Source organism: Pleurodeles waltl, chromosome 4_2 (assembly GCF_031143425.1).
Source record: "Pleurodeles waltl isolate 20211129_DDA chromosome 4_2, aPleWal1.hap1.20221129, whole genome shotgun sequence".
Classification (NCBI taxonomy): domain Eukaryota; kingdom Metazoa; phylum Chordata; class Amphibia; order Caudata; family Salamandridae; genus Pleurodeles; species Pleurodeles waltl.
The window spans coordinates 1,017,937,143-1,017,958,447 of NC_090443.1; the positions used below are offsets into that span (position 1 = coordinate 1,017,937,143).

The following is a 21,305-nucleotide window of genomic DNA, read 5'->3' on the forward strand; positions in this document are numbered from 1 at the left end:
CTCCAGCCTATGCCACTCCACTCCACTTTACGTCACTCCACGCCACCACGTCACTCTACACAATGCTATGTCACTCCACTCTCTGCCACTCCACTCCATGCCACTCTACACAACTCTCTGGCACTCTGCTTCTCTCTACACCACTAAACTCTTCCCACTCTGCTTTACCGCCACCCTGCGCTACACCACACTACTCTATGCCACTCTACGCTACTCCACTCTACGCTTCTCCACATCACTATGCACCACTCCCTGCCACTCTACGGCACTCCATGCCACTCCACAACACTTTAAACAACTCTTCTAGACTACACTCTGTCTCTCCAATCTACTCCACTCCACGCCACGTTGTGCCACTCCACTTTAAGCCACTCTACTCTAAACACATTTTCTGTGCTCACAACTTGATTCTATCAGATACAATGTAATTGAAGACACCCTGGGAAATAAAGTTAGATAAAATTCACATTGACGTGAAATGTGGAAAACATCACTAGGTAGTGATAAACGATTTACTCACTCAATGATCAGACAATGTTTCTGTAAACCAGCTGTAAAAGCATAGACCTGTGCGAGAAATATCAGGCAAGGTGTTTTTAAACACATATTTTAACAACTTTCGTTAGTATAAATTAATACAAAACGTTAAGCTGCGCCGTTTCGCACAGAGAGTGAAGGTTATAGGTTTTTTGACAGAAGGGGTGACTGCCCCCCCTAACAGCCCTTGGCAGCAGCCGGTTCATGTCCAAAGGGTCCTTTAAAATGACGGGCACCTTCGCAGGCCACGGATCTCATCTGCACCTCAGTTAAAGCAAAATATTATGGAATGCTTAAGTGATAGCCTCCGTTCTTTAATCTATGTCACAGAAATGTATGACAGCAATTGCATTAAAAAATAGGATTAATAGCCAAGTGTATAAAAAATGAACATTCCCATACTGGGAGTCAAACCCGGGCCACCTGGGTGAAAACCAGGAACCCTAACCGCTAGACCATATGGGAGCACATAGAAGCAAGTCTGGGCTCAGCGTCTCTGAGAAGTGTCCTCTGTGGTGACAACGGTGTCAGTCCTCATGTGTTGATGAAGTTTGTATATGTGAGTGAAACAATCACACACAACCGAGACAGAGACCTGACGCTGACGTGTAAAAAAAAACACACAAAAAAGAATGAACGTGACGCCGAATGAGGATTCCTGGGAGGGGGGGCTACCATTGCTGTACACACGGCCCCCCCATTACACAACTGTTCCAGATAATTTTACTAATGAGGAAGGAAACGAGGAGCAAAGAGACAATAAGGAAATAACTCCAAAGAGTGAGAAAAGCAGAGGGGGGTGGGGGGTGGTGGAGAGGGGTAAAGACAAGACTGCAACAAACTGCAGGTGAACAGGAACAGAGGGGGAACCAATAACAGAGCAAGCGCGGGGCGGGCGGGACAACGCCCCACTTCTGTCGAGTTCCCGTCACTTCCTCATCTAATGCTGTATTTGCTTCATGTCACAGCCTCCGAGTAGCAACACAAGTGGTGAAGGAAGGATGACGTTTTACTCACACAAATCATTCATGTTTAGAGCATTAACAGCGATAGAACGTGACAATGAGCAGGAGTAAGACGGGTGACAACTGAGGCGCAGATAAACAAATATTCACGCCCCCCCAGCTCCTCCCCCCTGCAGCCCACCTCCCTCACAGCCTGTGTGTGACAGGAGCAGTGCTGGCAGATTGTCAAAGCCTTCTGAAGCCCAAAGATGTTCAACTACCAGCCCAAAGCAAGCCCAACATGAACCAGCCCTACCCCAAAACAAGTCCAAAGTTGTAACCCTCAAAACATGCAATCACAGGCTGAAAGAAACATTTTGAATCATAAATATAACATTTTAAAGCATAAAACTAATTTCTATTTTTAAAGAAATATGTAGAATTCAGTGTTTTTCCTTTTGCATTTTACACTAGTAGTCCTGTTTGTTGTGTTGGAGCGGAAATGCTCCATTCGAGAGGGATTTCTGCCTGGTCTGTGAAGGCAGACCCCCTCCATTTGGCCGTGACATGGTTCGCACTTAATGTAAGGCGCGCGCTAAATAAAGGGAGAGCCGCGAGGTTCACGGGGCAGTTTTTCAAAGCACACCAAAACACTGTGTCTCGTGTTTTCTTTTGCACTGCACACCCGGCACTCTAGTGCCCTGGGGCACACAACAACTTGGCGATGAGGACGGACCCCCTCGTGCAGTCGGGCGAACAACATACTGTGGCAGGAGCAGGAGGAGGTCTGCTGGGCGGACGCCCTTTGCACACGTGCACCGCGTTGTGGTGGTTGCTGAACCGGGCCGCAGCGGTGATCATCTGGCGGCCGTGAGGAGCAGTGGATCCATTCTGCTCCTCCACCAGAAGGTTCTTGCTACCCCTACCACGGGGCTACGCGCGCTCCATGGCTGCAGCCCATCGGGGATAATCCAGTTGCTGCTATCCCTGGCTATCCTGCGAGGGACACATCTCTTGTCAGGTACTGGCCAGCCTGAATGATCCTTCAGAGGGGGAACTCCACTCCCCAGAACCCATGACGCCTTAAACTAATAATAAGAAGAAAAAAAGAGAGACATAAACTGTGGAAAAGAGACAAATGAAGGGACCATAACACAAGCCACATCGCAAGGTGACAACAACGCCCAGTGAAGGTACATCAGTAGACGAATTCCAGGGTGAGGGCACCTATTGTGCTTACGCAGAGCAATGCCAGCGCCGGAACCCTTCTTAATTGACGGCTCTCCATTGGCCTAGGCGGCTAGGTGGAAGGAGTGGGTCGACAGATTGGAGACCTACTTTATGGCCATCGCGCTGGACAATGATCATCGCCGCCCCATGCTCCTACAACTGGGAGGGGCGGTCATCCAAAAAAATCAGCAACTCTGTCAATGAGGAAGGACCACCTTTCACGTACCAGTCTCTGAAGAAGACTCTCACTGCTCATTTTGAGCCAGTAGACAACCCGGACTACGAGAGATTCCTCCTGCGCCAGGATCAACAACTCCCAGAGGAATCAGTGGGCGCCTTCTATGCGAGACTCCGGGATCTGGCGAGCACCTGCACCCTGCCAGATGTGGAGGACGAGCTTTGAGCACAATTCATCCAGGGGTGTTACTCTGTAAAACTGAGGGAAAACATTCTACAAGTGCCGGGCATGTCAATGGCGAACATGCTCACACTAGGGAGATCCAAGGAGCTGTCGAAGGTGCGTGCTGCTCATATGGAGGCGGCCCTGCAAAAAACGGTCAAGGGGGAACCAGTGAATGCAATTGCTACTGCACACGCGGAGAGACGCAGATCAAAACAGACGACGAATACACCGAACAGGAACTGCTACACGTGGAGGATCCTGTCCCCACCAAGGATAATATCCGGCCCAAGGCAAACGGTGTATGAACTGCAACAAATCAAACCATTTTGCCAAGGTCTACAGCTCCACCTCCACCAAAATATATAAACATCCAAAGACCAGGCAGGCAGCATCCAAAGACCAGGCAGGCGGCGCAGATCCACACACCTGATGACCCGGAAGGAGATATGGATGATGATGAGTCAGAGGGCACTGTACATGTAATCCATGCCATGCATCCTGGCGGGAGCCTCCGGAAACGTATTCCAAAATGCAACATACAGGTGGGAGGAAAACCGGTAGTTGCCCTGATAGACACGGGGGCCTCTAGCAACATCATGGCCCTCCAGGCCATGAATATGCTACAGCTGAAACCGAGACCTCGCACCACCACCACCACCACCAGAGTGTTGGCGTTTGGGTCATCGACCCCACTTCCGCTGGCAGGTGTGTTCACAACAGACATCACCCACGAGGGTCAGATGGTTAGTACCAATATCTATGTCACAAAAACAGGCGCTGGCATGTTACTAAGTTGCAAGACAGCTGAGAAGCTGGGCCTGGTGTCCTTTGCGTTCAGTGAGCACCAAGAGAGTGTGGAAGGGCTCATAGCTCGACATTCCCAACTGTTCCAAGGAATCGGATGTATGAAAGATAGACAAGTCCACCTTCATATTGACAAATCTATACAGCCTATCACCCTAAAACATCGCAGAGTCACGTTCCACCTGCGGCCCAAGGTAGAAGAGGACCTCAGCAAACTAGAAGCCGCTGGCATAATTGAGCGAGTGGAAGGACCCGCTCCATGGGGCTCACTGATTGTGGTCACACTGAAGCCCAAACAACCGGGGGAGGTGTGGATCTGCGTCAATATGAGGCTACCCAATGCTGCCATTCCTCGTGAACGCCATCTGACCCCAACTATTGACAACATAGTGGCGAAAGTGAGTGGCTCGATGTGGTTCTCAAAAATGGACCTCAGGTCGGGATACCACCAACTCCTGCTCGACACTGAATCCAAAGCCATCACCACCTTCTCCACCCACGTAGGGCTCCGGAGGTACACTCGCCTCCGTTTCGGTATTTCCAGTGCTGCTGAGGTATTTCAGGACACGATACAGGGGTACTTTCCGGACTGGAAGGCGTCATCAACATGAGCGATGATATACTGGTACACGCCCTGACCATCGAGGAACACCTGGAGATACTTCAAGCCACCTTCAAGGGACTCCAAGAGAATGGCTTAACGTTGCATCGAGAAAGGTGTGCGTTTCTACAACATCACATTGCCTTTTTTGGATATCACTTTTCGGACAAGGGAGTAATGCCCGATCCGGAGAAGGTACAGGACATCAAGGCAGTGCCTGCCCCCACATTGGTCACCGGTGTAAGAAGTTTTCTGGGCAGGGTCACGTATTGCGGCCGATTCATTCACAATCTTGCGTCATTAACGGTGCCCCTCCGAGAACTGACATAAGCTAACTCTACTTGGGAATGGGGACCTGTACAAGAGAAGGCTTTCTGCGCTACCAGGAATGCTCTGTCTGACCAGACAACCTTGAGGTACTTTGATCCCGCAAAGGAATCAGAGCTAGCGGTGGATGCGAGTCCAGTGGGACTAGGGGCCTTCCGATCTCAACACAGTGAGCAAGGGGACTGGGTACCCGTGGCCTATGCCAGTAGAGCTCTGACAGCGATGGAACAACGGTACTCCCACATCGAAAAGGAGGCCATAGCGGTCCACTGGGGCTGCCGCCATTTTCACATCTAACTCTATGGTCAGCCGTTAACGGGGGTAATGGACCACAAACCCCTGGTACTACTTTTCAGCAGATCCATATCTACTTCGCCTCCCCAGATCAAGAAGTGGGTCCTGCAATTGCAAGATTATCAGTTCCACGTGGTGTATTGACCGGGATCCCAGAACCCGTCAGTCTACCTGTCACGGCACGCCCGATCCTCATCAGCTCAGGAGGAAGTGGAAGCCGAGGCCGTGAAAGACCTTGCATGGTTGGTGACAGACCGATCACGACCGTTACTGGTGTCAATGCAGGAGTTCATGGAGGACGCACAGGGAGATGAATGCATACAACTAACAATGAAGGTGGTCCGCACAGATAGGTGGCATGAGATGGTACACAATCTGTCAAGACGAACAGAAGAGGCGAGACACACTCTGACCACTCTACATCATGTCATCAGAAGGGTGTTTGCTTTGGGGCCTGCGACTGGTGGTTCCTCCGTCTCTGCAGTCACGCGTGGTGAATCTGGCGCATGCAGCTTACCAAGGGGTGGTCAAGACGAAGGCCCGGCTCCGCTGCAAGGTCTGGTTCCCCGGGCTGGATCAGCAAGTGGAGGAGGTAGTGCGACACTGTCATCTGTGCCAGGTGGTAGGTCCACCAGAACCCCCAGTGCCCATATTCACAGAGCCAATCCCTTCCAAATTCTGGTGTCGGGCCAGTGCTGACTTGGGTGCCCTACTGGATGGCAGACACATGCTGGTCGTCATAGATGACCTCTCCAAATATCCTGAGGTGGAAATACTAGACACAACCACAGCTGGACAACTCATCCCGCGGGTAGAGAAGATAATGGCCACTCATTTCATAAAACAAGAACTCAGAACGGACAATGATCCCCCGTTTTCCAGCCAGGAATTTGAGGAGCACCTGGCCATACGTGGGATTGCCCATCGGAAGATCACACCCTGCTGGCCTCAAGCCAATGGTGATGCTGAGCGTTTCATGAGAACCTTAAATAAAGTTTTGAGAATCGCGGTGGCAAAGACACACAACATAGACTTGCCCTGTATGCATTTTTGAGAGAATACGAACTCACCCCTCACACGACCACCAAAATAGCCTCGTGTGTTGTGTATGAACCGACAAGTGGTGGACACCCTCCCGCAGAGGGATGTTCCGATGCCACTGCAGGAGCAAGCAAGTGAGAGACATCGTCAGCGGGGATCTGCCAATGACCACATGTCTAGAAAGAGGAAGGTGAGACAGTCACCCATTCAAGTAGGCGACCAAGTGTTGATAAAAAACAGACGCCCTGGGGGGAAGTTTAGACTCCCTTTTGAACCGATGCCATGGACTGTGCTGAGGATTAGAGGCACTATGGTCACTGCAGTCAAAGATCATGAGCAGGTGACTAGGAATATCTCGTTCTTCAAACGGTATCGATCGGAAGACTGTGGGACGGAAGAAGACAGCTCCACACCGCTCCCTGAGGAGGAGAGTGCAGAAACGGGGAATGACTACGCTGACATTCTGGAATCAAGGGTCACAACCTTCCGAGATGACCGCTCAGAAGATACAGTACCCGATTGTAGGAGGCTGGCCTGGCTTATAGTGGGTACCTTGTGGTACGTACACCTTGTGCCAGGTCCAGTTATCCCTTATTAGTAGATTAGTAGTGTTCTAGCAGTTTAGGCTGATAGAGTTAGCTATAGCAGAGCAGCTTAGGCTGAACTAGGAGACATGTAAAGCTCCCACTATACCACTTATATAGCACTATATCATAAGAAACACAATACTCAGAGTTACCAAAAATAAAGGTACTTTATTTTAGTGACAATATGCCAAAATTATCTCAGAGGATATACTCCCTTAGGAGGTAAGTAAAATACACAAAATATACACACAAACCAAAATCAGTAAACAGTTAGAAAAGTAGTGCAAACACTGTAGAACACAATATAATGCAAAAGGGGACAATAGGCCTATGGGCAACACAAACCATATACTCCAAAAGTGGAATGCGAGCCACGAATGGACCCCAGGCCTAGTGTAGTGTGTAGAGGGTCACTGTGAGTGTAAGAAAACACTAGGGGTGTCCAAGATACCCCACACCAAGACCCTGAAATGTAGGAGTAAAGTTACCTGCCTACCCCAGAAAGACAGTAAAGTTGAGATAGGGGATTCTGCAAAGACAACAACTGACTGCACTGCACTGAATACGGATTCCTGGACCTGAGGACCTGTAAAGGAAGGGGACCAAGTCCAAGAGTCACACAAGTGTCCAGTGGGGGCATGAGCCCACTAAACCCTGGATGAAGGTGCAAAAGGGCTGCCTTGGGGTGGAAGAAGCAAAGATTCTGCAACAACGGAAGGAGCCAGGAACTTCTCCTTTGGTCAGAAGATGTCCCACGGCGTGCTGGAGGACGCAGAGTTATTTCCACGCAGAAAGACCCCAAACAAGCCTTGCTAGCTGCAAGAGTGGCGGTTCAAGGTTTTGGGTGCTGCCAGCACCCAGGAAGGACCAGGGGATCACCCCTTGGAGGAGGAGACAGAGGGGGCACTCAGCAACACAGAGAGTCCACGTAGAAGCAGGCAGCACCCGCAGAAGTACCTGGACAGGCATTCAGAAGATCTGAGCATGGCGGTCATCTCAGCACAACAAAAGGCAGTCCCACGAAGTCGAAGTCCAACTCAGCGAGTTGGGCAATGCAGGATGGAGTGCTGGGGACCTGGGCTAGGCTGTGCACAAGGGAAGTCTTGCAAAAGTGCACAGAAGTGCTAGCAGCTGCAGTTCACGCAGTACACAGGATTACTGTCTGGCGTGGGGAGGCAAGGACTTACCTCCACCAAATTTGGACAGAAGGGTCACAGAACTGTCGGCGACACTTGTATCCAGCTCCTGTGTTCCAGGGACCAGGCTCGTCAAGATTAGAGGGGACCCAGAGGACCGGTGATGCAGAAGTTTGGTGCCTGCGTTGGCAGGGGGAAGATTCCGTCGACCCACAGGAGATTTCTTCTTGGCTTCCAGTGCAGGGTGAAGGCAGACAGCCCTCAGAGCATGCACCACCAGGAAACAGTCGAGAAAGCCGGCAGGATGAGGCGCTACAATGTTGCTGGTAGTCTTCTTACTACTTTGTTGCAGTTTTGCAGGCGTCCTGGAGCAGTCAGCGGTCGATCCTTGGCAGAAGTCAAAGAGGGAAGTGCAGAGGAACTCTGGTGAGCTCTTGCATTCGTTATCTGATGAGAAACCCACAGGAGAGACCCTAAATAGCCCTCAGAGGAGGATTGGCTACAGAGAGAGGTAAGCACCTACCAGGAGGGGCCTCTGACGTCACCTGCTGGCACTGGCCACTCAGAGGTCTCCACTGTGCCCTCACACCTCTGCATCCAAGATGGCAGAGGTCTGGGACACACTGGAGGAGCTCTGGGCACCTCCCCTGGGAAGATGCTGGTCAGGGGAGTAGTCACTCCCCTTTCCTTTGTCCAGTTTCGGGCCAGAGCAGGGCTGGGGGGATCCCTGAACCAGTGTAGACTGGCTTATGCAAGGAGGGCACCATCTGTGCCCTTCAAAGCATTTCCAGAGGCCAGGAGAAGCTACTCCTCTCAGGCCCTTAACACCTATTTCCAAAGGGAGCGGGTGTAACACCCTCTCTCAGAGGAAATCCTTTGTTCTGCCTTCCTGGGACTGGGCTGACCAGGCCCCAGGGGGGCAGAAACCTGTCCGAGGGTTGGCAGCAGCGGTAGCTGCAGAGAAAACCCCAGAGAGTTAGTTTGGCAGTGCCCGGGGTCTATGCTGGAGCCCCCGGGATGCATGGGATTGTCCCCCCAGTACCAGAATGGTATTGAGCAGACAATTCCATGATCCTAGACATGTTACATGGCCATGTTCGGAGTTACCATTGTGACGCTACATCTAGGTAGTGACCTATATGTAGTGCACACGTGTAAAGGTGTCCCCGCACTCACAAAGTCCAGGGAATTTGCCCTGAGCAATGTGGGGGCACCTTGGCTAGTGCCAGGGTGCCCTCACACTAAGTAACTTTGCACCTAACCTTCACTAAGTGAGGGTTAGACATATAGGTGACTTATAAGTTACTTAAGTGCAGTGTAAAATGGCTGTGAAATAACGTGGACGTTATTTCACTCAGGCTGCAGTGGCAGACCTGTGTAAGAATTGTCTGAGCTCCCTATGGGTGACATAAGAGATGCTGCAGCCCATAGGGATCTCCTGGAACCCCAATACCCTTGGTACCTAGGAACCATATACTAGGGAATTATAAGGGTGTTCCATTGTGCCAATAAGAATTGGTAAAATGAGTCACTAGCCTGCAGTGACAATTTTAAAAGCAGAGAGAGCATAAACACTGAGGTTCTGGTTATCAGGGCCTCAGTGATACAGTTAGGCACCACACAGGGAACACATATAGGCCACAAATGTATAAGCACTGGGGTCCTGGCTAGCAGGAGCCTAGTGACACATATCAAACACACTGACAACATAGGGTTTCCACTATGAGCACTGGGCCCTGGCTATCAGGATCTCAGTGAGACAGTAAAAACACCCTGACATACACTCACAAACAGGCCAAAAGTGGGGGTAACAAGGCTAGAAAGAGGCTACCTTCCTACACCAATCTCCAAGGTATGACGGAAGGCCAGGAAGGAGATAGTCAGCCCGCACCCTCGTGACCCAACGGCAATGCAGGGACACTGACGGATGCTCTGCCCGTGCAGGAACTGAGAGGTACCGCCTGAGACCTAAGCCGGTCCCGTCTAGCAGCTGAAAGACTTTCTAGTGATATAAGATAGCACCATTCTGAAAGACAATGGTTACCTGTGGTTCAGTTTTCTGTCCTCTGTATTTGTTTTTTTTCTTCTTTTTTTTCTTTTTGGGGTAGAGGAGGAATGTTGTGTCGGAACGGGAATGCTCGATTTGAGAGGGGTTTCTGCCTGGACTGTGAAGACAGACCCCCTCCCTTTGGCCGTGACATGGTGCATGCGCTAAATAAAAGTAGTGCTGCGAGGTACATGCAGCAGGTTTTCAAAGCGCACCAGAACACTGTGTCCTGTGTTTTCTTTTGCACTGGGGCACACAACACTGTTAATCCCAATATGATGTCAGTGCCAAATGTAAGACTAGCATTTGCTAGATTACCTGCAGCGTTTATCTGTGAGATTAGAGAGCCCTACCTATTGACCCAAAGCACAACCTGCTTTTCTTACTGCCTTTCAGATGTACACCGCGCATTCTAGATTCGGGTGAACCACATACACGTCAGCGGACCCCATTCAGGCAGAAGACTGACGATCTTTAAAGCCATAAAGGGCTCCTGCCTGAAAATGTCTCTGCTTCAATAGAAGTCAGTGGGAAAATACATGATCCCAATATTGTTTTAAAAACCTCCAACTTTCCTTGTCTAAAATGTTGGCCTGTATAGAATGGCAACTGACCCTCTTGCATGTCCAGACATATCTATAGCCTGCTCGATGCTCTGCTACTTTCAAGACTTGGCAGTAAGAGGGCGGCAGGGCAGTGTGCCAGTCGCCTCGCGCTGCCTCCTCTGCACCTACTGAGGCACTGCCCCTGCTCGTGCATTAGTGACCTACCACCTCTGCCCTGGAGTACGAGGGTCAACAGGACCTAAGAGGGAAAGACATCCTTGCACGTTTCTCCTTCGCTGACGCAGCCCATCCGCTGCCCCACCTTCCAGCCCTCTCGAGGCATCTTTAGTTCCAATGCACACCCCGAAATCAAGCCTGGAATGCGCCTGGGCAATACACCCACAATACGACAGGTGGGAGGGTTTTTGGACTCAAACCATTAATACTAATAATATTTTATTAAAGCTAAGTCTACGCCCTTTTGTTGCGTGATACACATTCCTTTTAGTGAGAGTACAACATTTTGCTATAACATGTAGAGAGTTTACTACAAGCACCCCAAATAATGGTCCAGACTTATTCCATCAAGCATCGCTCTTCTAGGTTTCATGTGCCTAACACACGGATACACTTATTAAAAATAAATGATATACAACTTTCTCTGTGCATTTTCTATGCCCTGCTCCTTTGTAAGATACTGTCCTACTTTCCTTCTACGTGCTGTGCCATCACCATAGTGTCTTCCGCAAAATGCAAACATGGTGCCTCAAAGCAGGTCAGAGCTGGAGGTGGTATAACGTAGTGTGCGTAAAAGGGAGTCTTGCTTGGAACAACATAGATTACAAGCAACAAACATCTTATTTAACAGCCAGGATGCCCAAAGGTGCAAATGTTTGTTATGCAAATAACTGTTATGTTACAGTATGCATTTAAAAATTACGCCATTAATCATTGCCCCTGAAGCAATTTGTAAATCCATGTACTTCATCCATGATAATCTCTGATACACTTTAACATTTCCCTTAAATGCCTTGCTTGCCTTACAATGCGTGCACACAATCTGTGCACAAAGCAAGTGAATCTTTTTTATTTTGCAGATATCCTGATCACAAGCATTTCAAGGGGCTCCCATATGAGCTAATGACCTCACTAGCATATATGACAGTGCCTGAAAATACTTAAGCTCTCAGCATGTGCACTGCGCACTAGAGGTGGGCAATCCGACAGCTATCAGGGAGATCCAAGCCAAGGATGGGCCCTCGCTCGAAGATTCCGTGCATGACCGAGTCCTCAAATTAAAAGCCAGGTAAGTGATGCCTCAATCATGACAGAATATGATAAGCTGTTCTAAATTTAAAAAGTGCATTTCTTTAACATGTAGATGCTTTAACATTAAAGTATTTTATTATAGCAGTATGTACTGAAAGTGATAGTATTTAAACATGAACCTAGAACCATTCCTGACCCTGGCGACAGTGCCATTAGTGACCCAGGAGGCAGGGCAGTTGTCATGTGAATCCTGTTTGTGGCCTCAATTATTATAGAGCAACATTGTAGTCTAGTAACTCAAAAACAACAGGTTTATATACAGTTGGTATTCTGAAGGCACGCATCTGAAAGTGCTTTCATTCCTGATTATGAAGAAAAAGTAGTTTTGGTGAAATAAAATATTTGCCTAAGGTCACACAGTTTAAGTATGTAAGCCATGATTTGTCCAAAATCTCTGGCTTCACTCTGTACAAATCAGACAGTAAATGTGTTTCTATTTGTCTTTCCTTATGTTAAGGCTTTGTTTCTACCTCTGTGCATTTTTCAGCAATTTTTATATAGCGCGAACCGTACCTGAAGATAGTGGGGCACTTTATATGTTCGTCACTTACATTACAGAGGGCCGCTGTTTTGTTTTTATAATCACGACCCAGAGTGAATCTTCCTGCACACACTTACCGGGGAGTGATAGAGTCCCAGGGTTTCACTTCTCCATACTACCAGCCCCGCCCCAATCTCAAGAGAAGCCATTCGAGCCCCAGCTCCCGGCACAGTGATGCTGAACTGCTGCTGGGCTCAGGAGACAGCTCAAGAGAGGGGCTGGGTGTATGAGAGTCAGGCCGGGCTTGGCCGCTGGGCTGGTTATGGCTGCTGGGCACTGCCTGCCACAGCACTCACTTCTCGTCACTAGTCACTCACTGGCACTGCAGGGCAATGGCACACTGTCAGCCAGTACCGCAAGGAGGTGAGGGTGTCCCACGCCTCTGGAGTGAAGGATTGAATGCGCGGACCGGGGAAGGGATTGGCCAATATATTTATTATATCGGGCTGTCATTGGTAGTGCTTTTGCACGCTACTAGATTGATGACCCTGTGACCCAAACACCAGCTGAGGTCTTACCTGCCTGCAAGCACTCAGTGAGTTGTCAGTTCAGTGTGCTGAGTCCTCCTCCTGGCTGTCAACGCTGCCTGCGCCTGCCTATCCTGCATCACGTGATGTGTATGCACAGTCTGAGAGTAAGGCTGCCATGATAAATGCCAATGCCACTTTAACAATAAAGTGCCAGGCAGCTGAAGTAAAATCAACTGCAGTGGTAAGATGCCGCCCCAGCTTTAAAAAATGCACACAACAGGCTAATATACGCCCAAAAAATAGGCACCCACCAATTGAGTTTTTTCGTACATAAATGGGAAAAAATGCCACCCATTTGTGCAGGAAATGGCCTAATCTGGCAACACTGGACAGGAGAAACCAATGGACGAGTCAAGATTCGGGTGACTGTATGGCCTAGTGTATATAGTGTCTGTTGCACCTGGTCCTTTTTACAGGGTCATCCCTACTGTTTTTGTCTCCTTCCTCCTAATTTTTCTGACTCGTTTTTGTTGGCTTTAGGACTCTGGGCACTTTACCACTGCTAATCAGTGCTAAAGTGCATATGCTGTCTGTTTAAATTGTATTGTTGATTGGTTTATTCCTGATTGGCATATCTGATTTACTGGTAAGTCTCTAGTAAAGTGCACTAGAGGTGCCCAGGGCCTGTAAATCAAAGCTACTAGTGGGCTTGCAGCACTGGTTGTGCCACCCACATTAGTAGCCCTGTAAACATGGCTCAGACCTGCCACTGCAGTGTTTGTGTGTGCAGTTTGAAACTGTTAATTCGACCTGTAAAGTGTACCCTCTGCCAGGCCCAAACCTTCCCTTTTGGTGCATGTAAGGCACCCCTAAGGTAGGCCCTAGGTAGGCCCATGGGCAGGGTGCAGTGTATTTAAAAGCTAGGACATGTACTGGTGTGTTGTACATGTCCTAACAATGAAATACTACCAAACTCCGGTTTCACTGTTGCAATGCCTATCTCTCTCATAGGTTAACATGGGGGTTGCCTTTAAATAACTTTAAAGTGCAGTTTCCCTTTGAGAGCAGATAGAATAAAGGAGTTAAGGGTCTCTGAACTCACAATTTAAAAATACATTTTTTAGTAAATTTGGTTTTTGGATTGTGTGTTTGAAAATGCCACTTTTAGAAAGTAGGCATTTTCTTGGTTAACCCATTCTGTGACTCAGCCTGTTTGTGGATTCCCCGTCTACGTCAGTTTGACAGTTGGGCTGGTTACACCTCTCCTCTAGACAGTGGCACAAAGAGAGCTGGGGTGTAGCCTGCATATCCTGATGAGCCAGCTGTGGTGAGAGGGAGGGGGGGAGTGGTCACTCACACCTGAAAGGACTGTGTCTGCCCTCACACAATGCAGTCTCCAACTCCCTGGTGTGTGTCTGGGGCCTGACCTGGACAAGGAAGGATCTTGCAAACATGTGAGACTTTGCTTTGAAGTTTGCCAAATTCAAAGGCAGAAAGGGGTACAAGTAATAGACCCAAAACCCCAGACTTTTAGAATCTTTCTGGAATCAAGAGGAACCTCTGCCAAGGAGAAGAGCTGAAGAGCTAGAGGAGGAGTACTGTCCCTTTGCTGTGTTGATTTGCTGGACTGGCCTGCAGTTTCTGCTTCTGCCTCATAAGAGTGCAAAGGGTGAATTTTGGTGTGTGTCCTGCTTGAGAAAATTCTCTGAGGGCTTGGAGTAGAGCTTGCCTCTTGTTGGAAGACTCAGGGATATCAAAGACTTCAGTTTCCTTTTCCTACAGCACAAGGAACTGTGTGCTTTGTGCTATTCAAGGAGAAAAACCACTGCAACACTGTCAATGACGCAGCTGGCCTACACAGTGACCTGCTGACGTCGCACGGAGCCACACTGCCCCACTTCACACAGTGACCCTGGTCTCACTAACAATGTCATCGGACGAATTCACTGAGCCGCTGCTTGTTTTGCGACCTGTGGGCCCCGCACTCCGGCTTCGTCTGCTCACACTTCAGCCTGGGCATCCCCGATGACGATGCTCATGCTGACACCAGCGTCACTGCCTGCACTGTGGGCTGTGGACACCGCTTGTGAGGTACACGAAGCACCGTCCCGTCTTTACCACAGCCCCGGTCCACCGACGCCATTACCATCGACTCATTCACAGCACTAAACTCTGCTGCACTGTGCAAGTTGAGGGTGTGTCTCTGTGAGTAAATAGAGCCTGAGTGAGTGGATAGTGCCTCTGTGAGTTAAGAGTGCCTGAGTGAGTGAATAGTGCCTGTGTGAGTGAAGAGTGCCTGTGTGAGTGAATAGTGTAGTTGGGTGAGTGAATAGTACCTGTGTGAGTGAATTGTGTAGTTGGGTGAGTGAATAGTGCCTGTGTGAGCGAATAGTGCCTGAGTGAGTGAAGAGTGCCTGAGTGAGTGAATAGTGTAATTGGGTGAGTAAAAAGTGCCTGTGTGAGTGAAGAGTGCCTGTGTGAGTGAATAGTGTAGTTGGGTGAGCGAATAGTGCCTGTGTGAGTGAATAGTGCCTAAGTGAGTTAATAGTGCCTGTGTGAGAATAGTGTAGATGGGTGAATAAAAAATATCTGTGTGAGGGAAGAGTGAAGTTGGGTGAGTGGTATGACTGAGTGCGGGGGAAGGTGTCTGCTTGCATGGGGGTATTAAATCCAAACATACTGGCGTTGCAAATGCTTGTATTGTAATTATGAGTGAGTCTGAAATCGGGTGACGTCTTGCATTCCGGAAGCTTCCAGTGATTTTTACCAGATTCGGTTCCTCAGTTCCTCTGACAAAAGGAAACTGTGTTGTTTTGAGTTGAGTTTTATATGACAGCGATTGTCACACAGGGGGGTCTGCCACAACCATGAGGATATTACGTGACAAACATGGCACTGAGTTCTCCTGTGGTGCACTGTGGCTTGGTTTGTTAAAGTGCCTGCCTCATAAGCAGGAGGCCCTCAGTTCAAATCTCAGCAGTACCTTGCATACTTTTTAATTTCGGTTCACAGCCCCACAATTTATTTCAGCAATGTGTACTCAAAGCTTTTTATTTCACTGAGAATGTTTTTCTAATCAAATATTTCTACCAGGTCCAATCTCCCAAACAGAAATATCCCCAGTAAGTACACAATCATTTATCCTGTCACATATTTTTTCCCAGTGCACACACGTGTGATGTGAAGGTTTTTTACAGTGTTCCTTGTCTCATTCCTGCCCCCCACATACCAAAACATAACATACCTACTCCTGATTTACATGTGTCCAGTGCTTTAAATGGGCTGGTACCGTCCGGTACTGAGCACCAGCACTTTTCTATTTGGAGAGGGAGAGTACCTGCACTTCTCAGGAAAACTTAATACTTTTAATTAGAGAGTACCGGCACTCCTCAGAAACTATCCGGTTTCTATTTTTCCATTTCAAGCACTGCATGTGTCATCTGACTCATTCAATGTGCAGTCTGATCTCTCCTATGTGCAATCCTCCCTTCTGTTTTCGATCGGAGATTTGGTGTGAGCAGTCTGAATTATTCTAGGTGCAACGAGAACTGCTCCCAGGAGTTGAGGCAAAAGGTTTTGAGTGTGGGGTGGTGATGTACTTCCCTTGACAGGATGGCCTGTGTGCTGTGCTCAAGAACTTGATTAACTTCAAAGAGGTCACCCCTGTCACAGGCAGATGTAGGTAATACCAGGGCTCGCCCCTTCCTTTGTCGCTGTAGCCTGTCAGGCACCAAGCCTAGTGGGAGAGGCGCTGCCCCCCAATCTGGTTTAGAGTGACCAAAAGGCAGGAGCTGCTCGTTTCACTGGCCACAATTGTGGGGTGGTCAAAGGAACACTCATAGGGGAAGAAAGGTTCAGCCATGTTGGAGTTAGGCAGAGAGGGGCACTGTGGGATTGTTCACATTAGGGCACACAGGAAATGCGACAAAGGTTGGTAGGGTATCCTTGGGAACTTTCCCCATATTGGTTAAGAAAGGGCAACATGTCCCCCCCCACATACACAAAGGCATAAATGTGGCTTCCACAGTACCCTAGAGGGAAAAAGTCCCTAAACCTGGGCGGACACACTAGCAGAAGAAAGACATTAGAAAGAGGAGCCACCCTCTCCTCCTGGATGACCTGCAACATTGACTAAGGACTTTGTCTCCTAGGACTCAATTGATCTCCAGCTGATACCCAGAACTCGATGGACCTTCTCAGGTCCAGTGGTGCTGGACCCCTTACTGAGGATCCTGGGATCTCTTCGCCAGGAACCAGAACAAAGACTAAAAGAGGCTCAGGGTAGGCACTGCCTCTGACCCCTGGTGCCAGTGACTGGGTGGAACGGGGGAGGTCCCGCCAGACAGTGCCGTTCCCACCTGCAAAAGATGGAGACAAGCTGCTCCCTCGATGGGAGCAGCAACAGAGAGGCCGGCTCCTGCACACAGCACCCAAGGTGTGCTCACGAGAGAGGAGCCTGTGAGACAGATGGGAGTGGGCCCCCCACTCCACCTCCATCCTCCCTAACTAATTCTGGGTTTCCAGTGGGCACAGGTACCCAGGATTACCAAAATAACAAAAGGAAAGGAAACCAACAAAATCCACAGAACAAGACCACAGGAGTCAAATGGACCAGCTCATTGTTTATTCACAAACTCCTGAGGGATGCATCCCATAATGCCATGCAAGGGCTTCAACCAGCATATTTCCTTTCTCGTGCTGCCCCAAGAAGGGGCATGGGCACCACTAATGCAAGCTTTAAGTGTAGACGAGGATTGTGGAAAGCACAGCAGCCCCCCATGTACTCATTTAGCAACTAACCCAAAGTCTCCTCTGTGAATGAATTCATGAAACCCAGGAGAGGGCTATTACATTCAAAGCACTCTGAACTGCTGCAGTAAACTCCTCAGCTTGGGAAATGCAACAATTCTTTTCGGTGGGTTCTATTGCTGTATTTAGCAACATAAAGAGTGTAAACGAAAGATTCTGGGTTTGTTGGTAGCTATTTTGAATATAAATGCTGTATTAACAATTTTATTGATGCAAAATGCACTGCTTACATTTATTATGGTTGCACTGGTGTATGGTTATGGTTTCCATTGGTTTAAATGGTGAATTCTAACATGTGATTAGTATTATTATTATTAATAAGATGACCCACGTGACATGCCTTCTACATATTCATGTGGACAAATCCAGTAGGCCTGACTCATGTAAAATGAAACACCCTTATACTGTGGTGTTGGGTCTGGTACTGATGGGGGAGATTGTGATGATGGGATCCAAGACCCACTAGGGGTGAAATGTGATATAAATGTGTCACCAAAGGTACTTACATGTAAGTGATATATATATGTGTAAATTAATATGTATTATTTAATAGCATGAGTGTATGAATGTATGCCATGCCATATGTGCCAAGGCATTGGGATTTCTAGTGCCCCCCCGGCCCCCTCCTGAGCTGGACTTGGACTGCTCTGCCTCACCACACACGAGAATCAAGTCCTACAGTGTGTACTTGGTCCCCAGTAAGGAGACAATTGTGGACCTATTACTTGTGAAGGACCCACATCCCTCAAATCACATCCTTCACAACCAATAACCCTATTTCATACAGGGGCTATTTTGTAAAGTGGTGAATACAATACACATTTGTATGAAGATAGCAGAGGAGAGTGAATACTACCTGCATATTCTGCATTAAGCACTTTGAACTGTTGTGAAAGAGCTCAAGAAGGCGCTGTGAATCCCCGAGGTTGTGTCTCACATTTCCCAGGAGCAGGCATGAGTAGATAAGGCAGTCCAGGCTTTGCACTTTGAGTTCTGGGAGTTGCAGTCATGTGTATCCAATTATGCATTCAGGACAACAAGTCCCAGAATGCAAAGAGAAAGCATTGACTGTCTTAACTCCATGCCTGGATCTGGGAAGTTTAAGAGTTCTGCTCACTGCATGTTGTTAGTAGGTTTGCCCATGTTCAGATTTCTGTGGGATTGTCTGCAGCTGAAGTGCCTGTCCTTGTAACTGCACCGAGCTTGTGTGGGACACCAAATTTCATGGTTTTTTTTTCTCAGCACTGAAGATGAACAAAACCGAGGTAATGAAAAGTAAACTCGGCGGAAGGTGCTTCACCTCGAGCTGCCCAGAGCTTCTCTCCGTGTGCTGTATCCCATGTGCCACGGGGGGTCACTGGAGAGGTTACTTGTACGCATCATGTATGTGGGCGGCTCCTTCAATCAAGGCTGGACTGACTCCAGGGCCCCTGGAGGATGCGGTACGGAAGCAGGGCCGGCTTAGGGCTGTGCGACCGGTGCAGCTCCACCTGGTGCTGATTCTGGTGAAAGGCAGGGGCGCTGTGATTAAAAGTATGAGAACTTCCTCGACCATGGGCAATTTTCAGGCAACAATAAAAACGCCAAGACAACTTTGATGATTAATGTTCATGTTGGTGAGAAATGAGAATTTTGTCTTGTGGCAGTTTTGACTCATCATAGAGTAGCGCAGCGGGTTAATGTGCCTGCTGCAAAGAACGTGCACAAGCAGATCACACGACTGAGTGTGAGTGAACTATGAGAGCGCTTTACAATAATGAAATGTATGTGGGAGAGGGATAAGGAGAGATGAGGGGCGCTGCTGGAGAGTGGCAGTGAGGGAACTCCTGGCCAAGGCAGAGACAGGGCGGGCAAAGTGGGCCCTGGTCCAGGGCCCCAGCCTTCCAGGGGCCCCGATACAGGCAGCTCTTCTGCAGAGAGGCTTGCCCCGATGACCTTGAAGAATTCTTAATCACATTGCTTTAAATACTGTTTCCCTTTAATTTAGTTTTAATGTGGGTGATGTGTGAGAGTCAATTACAAACATTTTTTACAGAAATGTGTTTATACTTCCTGAAACAGCCATAAAAAAAAGTTGATTTGAGATCAAAACAGACCTCTCATACAGAAACGGGAGGGTGTCCAGAGATGATTTGCAGCAACAGTAGTGAGCAGCTGCTGTGTTACAATATTGAAAACACACGTCACTGTCTCTGAATATTAGATTTAAACACACATTGAAGTTGGAGGAATGTGCCTGTGCGCTGGGGGGAGAGGGGAGGGGCGGGCTGTGGCACCGGCGTGTATTGAAGAGACAAATCACACGGCAGCCGTCACTCAATAAAGGCAGCAAAGATTATGCGGCAAAACAGAAAAATTACACGGTGTTTGACAAGCCAAGCCTATTGGCTTTGCCAGCGCTTAATTTACTATGTCCATTTGACATCCAAGCCTTTAAATCCTGGGGACGAGAAAGCCTTACCCAGAAAGTGGGCTCAGCGCACCCTCCTTTCTGTGGCTTAATTCTTTTTAGGTGGTTGGGGTCAGTCACTTCCGCCTTTGTGCCTTTGCGCCTTTTTTGTCTATTGTATTTTCTGCCCAGTACTAGATGAACTAGAAAGAAAGGAAAAAACACAAAACCTTTGCCGAAACCCGGGATCGAACCAGGGACCTTTAGATCTCCAGTCTAACCTCTCCCAACTGAGCTATTTCGGCTGATTGAGAAACTGTTGATAACGTGTGGATCATACTATTCCCACTACCACATCCAGAAAGGTCCCTCGTCCCCCTTCATAAAATTAGATACAAATCTATATTGGGGCAGTAATGTGACTAGAACCTCTCGGTGATGCATATTCACATGAAGTTAGACGTCAAAACAGACACTAATGTGTTTTAAAATAAAAAAACTGAACTTTAATAAGGGAGTCTGTACCCAGATGAAGTGCCTCGTCAGACTGTCGAGGCGCTTGTTACATTGCCTTACCTAGGCTGAGCCGAAGAGCTGCTCTCAGAGTTACTGCAAAAACGAGCACAATTCACTGCCTTTAATGCAAGCTGTGCCCCGTCCTTCGAGGGCATGTCTCAGTAGGGCCGGGGTGCACAGCACATCAGCATCACCCATGTGGTGACCGCCTGGCCTAATGGACAAGACGTCTGACTTCGGATCAGAAGATTGAGGGTTCGAGTCCCTTCGTGGTCGGTGTCCTTTAGCAGCTCCAGAGAATAAATATTTATGAAACCGACAGTCATGGCGCACATTTCAACCTCTTTGTTCTTATAGTAGTCAATATGCTCCTGGGGACTTGGTGATTCTAAGAAATGAGCACAAAACGTCCCTTAGAAATCCTGCCACACTTTTCAATGCACAAACTTGCTGCAACATTCTACATTGTGAGTTTGTTTTTAAATCACTGCACAGTGCAGCTCAATAAAGCGCTGCATCGTGTCGTCACTAAAGCACTGCACGACATCTCTCACTAAAGCACTGCACTGTGTCCTGCACTAAAGCACAGCACTGTGTCCTTGCTATAGCACTGCACAGCGTCCAACACTAAAGCACTGCACGACATCTCTCACTAAAGCACTGCACTGTGTCCTCACTATAGCACTGCACAGCGTCCAACACTAAAGCACTACACTGTATCCCTAATAAAGGGCTGCACACGGTCCCTCACTAAA

General features: G+C 48.5%; 2 non-coding genes across 2 annotated transcripts; both read right to left on the reverse strand.

Moving 5' to 3' along the window:
• Nucleotides 1-930: 930 nt before the first annotated feature.
• On the reverse strand, nucleotides 931-1,002 carry TRNAE-UUC (transfer RNA glutamic acid (anticodon UUC)). The gene has a single exon. It is a non-coding gene; the product is annotated as a tRNA-Glu (tRNA).
• A 19,265-nt stretch (nucleotides 1,003-20,267) lies between these two features.
• Nucleotides 20,268-20,339, reverse strand: TRNAS-GGA (transfer RNA serine (anticodon GGA)). The gene has a single exon. It is a non-coding gene; the product is annotated as a tRNA-Ser (tRNA).
• Between the last annotated feature and the right edge of the window lie 966 nt (nucleotides 20,340-21,305).